The sequence below is a fragment of the Erithacus rubecula genome (assembly GCF_903797595.1).
Source record: "Erithacus rubecula genome assembly, contig: scaffold_245_arrow_ctg1, whole genome shotgun sequence".
NCBI lineage: Eukaryota > Metazoa > Chordata > Aves > Passeriformes > Muscicapidae > Erithacus > Erithacus rubecula.
In genome coordinates this window covers 93,401-97,425 of record NW_027636077.1, presented here as the reverse complement: position 1 = coordinate 97,425, position 4,025 = coordinate 93,401, and positions in this window count along the sequence as shown.

Below are 4,025 nucleotides of genomic sequence, written 5' to 3'. Positions count from 1 at the left end.
AAGCAGTTGTTTAACCTACAGTCCACCAGGTAGCCATGAAAACATGTCTCATTCCCATCCTTTCCATGTTTGGACAGGTACATGAGCTAACTTTCTTATTCCTTTTGCTATTTGTTTCACTACTTTTCTGTTGTCATTTATTTGCAAACAGCAGTTTGAGTCATTTAATTTGCCACACACGCCCCCTTCTTTTGCTAATAAGTAATCTAATACCATCCGGTGTTGAAATATTGCATTTCTCATCTGAGTAGATTGGTCAGCAAGAAGGTCAAGAGCTGTAGCTGTCTGGTTACTTACTATTTCAAAGACAGCTTGTAACCTAATTATCCGATTTAAATTATAAATGGGTTCTCTGGCACCTGATATTAATTCACTAGGATTCCAAGTGGCTGGGCCATAGTGTTGTATGATTTGTTCAGCTGGCCACTCATCATTACCCCACTTTTGGCTGCTCCCCCCAGCCAAGAATACACCAATTGACCTCTTTTCCCTGATTAGATCATCATATACCTTGATTCCTAACTGGTTTCCCTGAACTTGTGGTAGCAAAAAGAACAGAGGTCTGATATACCCCACATAACATATTCCTGACCAGTTTGGGGGTAACCTGTGATAGGCATGTTGGCCACAAATCCAGTAATGCCCCTTTAAAGCCCACGTCCCGTTGGCAAAGGGACCTTCCCAATTTTCATGATCTACTGGGGGGGTCAAAATACAGCTTACTTCCTGGGCCTAGTGGTCCCCCAAGAATAGTTGCCCCACCATAAGAATCACAGTATTTGCACTTCCATGCTCCCACATGAGGTTTCCAGCTGCAGTTACATCCCAGATCTGTTTTATGAGATTGGGACAAGAACCTGCTAAAAAGAGTTTGAGTTCCATTCCAGTGTTGCCACTTCCACTGATAGTCACGAACAACATGTGTCCTACTTGTGGAATTATCTCGGGGGCAGCTTAAAAATAAGGACTCAAAAAACTTATCCCTCCCCACTGCTTTACAGCCTTCCAAATCTTTCTGGTAAGTATGGTAGGAACACTTTACCCAGCTACCATTTGAGAGCTTAACATGAGTTTGATTCCATCTGCCCTGATATCTGGAACAATCATAAGGAAGGCATTGGGGGGTCCAACAATCTAAACCCAAAGATAAAGTCTTTTCCCCACGTATATGCTTCCTGTTCTATTTAGACAATAAGTGCCTCTTTCAGAAGAATGAAGCCGCCATGGACTTCCTTCTTCATCCCAGAATCCTGTTCCATTATGGACTTCACTCAGGGTGCTAACCCACCATTTAGGTTCGACTGGGCTGGCCACCCATGGCCAGTTTTCAGATCCTCCTGGCCCCCCACAGACCCAGCAATTGCTAAGGTTAAAGGTTTTTGCTACTTCTTCTCCTAAGGTTAAAAACTTATTTTCCCATTCCTGGCCCCATCCTAACGGACAGTATAAAGGTAAGATCACTAAGAGAAACATTGTAACTGGGTTATGTAATTCCCTAACCTAATTTTTACTTTCACGTTGTCTTCTGCACCTGTGGTGAGTGAAGGCACAGAAACAGCTTAATGTAAAGGAAAACAGTGACAGCAAAGGGCTGGCCCCCCAGTGACTGGAGATCTGAGAGTTGGGATGCCCACACAAACTTATTTCAGCAGGCAGTCCGTGGGTGGGCACACGAGGCTTCCCTCGATGTCGACGCACTTGCTACTGCTCCAGTCCGCCCCTGCGGAGTGTCAGTCGCGGCTTCCCGTCCTTCTCCTCCAGCTGAGATGTCCAAATCTCTGGGGCCTTAGAGACCTTGACCCGAGTGTGATGGGTCCACCCGTGTTCAGCTGTCTTGATGGCTGTTTCTGTGGTCAGCAACACCTGGAAAGGTCCACGCCACTTCACCACCAGCGGTGCTTCTTTATACTCCTTAACTAGGACCCAATCTCCTCCCTGGATGTTGTGAACAGCAAAGTTCAAAGCCAGGGTCTGTGCCAGCTGAGCCTCCTGTCGAAGAGATTTCACAAGAGACAGTACCCGAGACACATAATGTTTCAAATACACATCACTTATCTCTATCCCCTCACTAGGCTGAGAGTTGCAAGGGTAAGGAATTCCAAACATTAACTTAAAGGGAGATAATTGAATATCTTCCCTGGGTCTGGCCCTTATTCTTGCCAAAGCCAGGGGCAGGAGCAGTACCCACGGCATCTTGGTTTCTATTACCAGCTTCAGAAGTTGTTTCTTTATTTCTCCATTCATTCTTTCAACCCAACCCGAACTTTGGGGGTGCCAGGGGGTGTGCAGGTTCCATTGTATTCCTAAAGCAGCCATAACTCTTTGAAGAATTTTTTCTGTAAAATGAGTTGCCTTATTTGAGTTTATTGCTTTTACAATTCTATATTTTGGAATTATTTGTTCCAAAAATACTTTAACAACTGATCCTGTAGTTGCTGAAACAGTAGGGAATGCTTCTGGCCAGCCTGTTAATTGACATACTATTACCAGAAGATATTTAAACTTTGCCACTCGGGGCATTTCAGTAAAATCCACCTGACATCTCTGGAAGGGACGTACAGCCCAAGGCCTCCCTCCCCTGGCAAGTTTCTTTGTAACCTTGCTATTGGTTTTAGCACAAGTCAAACAACCCTCAATAGCTCGTTTTGTCAAGCTAAAAAGACCCACAGCAGCATACATTTTTAGGAAGGCTTCTGCCAACCCTCGAGAGCCCCAATGACTCCCTTCATGAAGTTGTTTAACAATTGTAAGGCCAGAGCTTTTGGGATGCACTACCTCTCATCCCTTGTAAACCAATTGTTTCCTCTTTCTTCTGCCCCACTCTTTTTAATTATCTCGAGTTTTTCTGGTGGGAAAGACAGTTTCTCTGGCAGCGGTGCAGTTACAGGGAGTAAGGGGAGGATCCCAGAGACCTCCGGCAACAATGCAGCTCTCCGAGCCTCCCCACCAGCCAATCGGTTTCCTATTGCCTCCCCCGAGCACCCTGCCTGATGCCCCTTAATGTGGACCATTGCCACCCCTCTTGGCAAACTAACCACCTCCAATAGGCGAGAGATTAAGTTTTCATGGGCTAACGTCTTTCTCCTAGAATTTAATAAACCTCGCTCTTCCCACAGTTTCCCAAATGCATGTATCACCCCATAAGCATATTTAGAATCGGTAAAAAACATTCACTGTCTTATCCCGGTATAACTCACAGGCTCTGATCAGCGCATACAGCTCAGCTGTCTGGGCTGACCAGGTGGGCGGTAACCTCCCCCCTTCCTTTAATTGTTTGCCATTCACGATAGAGTATCCTGTAAAACGCTTCCCGTTTATTACTCTTGATGACCCATTGATGAACACATTCTCTCCCTCAGGCCAGGGATTATCTCTCAAATCTTCCCTAGCTCTAGTCTGGAGATCTACAACCTGGATACAATCATGGCTTTCCTCCTGTCTCCCCCTTTCTTCGGGGCCATTCAAGCAGGAGGCTGGATTAAAATTTTCCCCATTTTTAAATTCTAAATCCTCCTGTTCCATTAAACAAGATTCATACTGTAATAATCGAGCGCTCGTCATCCACTTAGAGGCTCTCTCAGTTAACAGAGCTTTAATCTGATGTGAAACCTTTACAATTAGATACCCTCCCCTTGTCAGCTTTCGCGCCTCAGCCACCATCAGAGCTGTGGCTGCGCAATTCTGCAGACAATGGGGCCAGCCTCTGGCCACTGGGTCTAACAATTTAGAGAAATAGGCGACAGGTCTTCGTGTCCCTCCATGCTCTTGTACCAAAATTCCTTTAGCATGTCCCAATTTAACATCCACATGTAGTTGAAATTCCTTTTCTGCATCTGGAAGTGCTAAGACTGGGGCGTTAACTAATTTGTCTTTTAATTTTCTAAAGCTTTGTTCTCCTTCCGGGGTCCATACCACGACATTAGGACTGCTTTGGGTTAAGAAGTTATATAAAGGTCTAGCCACAACAGAAAAATCCTCGATCCAGGCTCTACAGTACCCCACCAACCCTAAAAATTGCCGTAGCT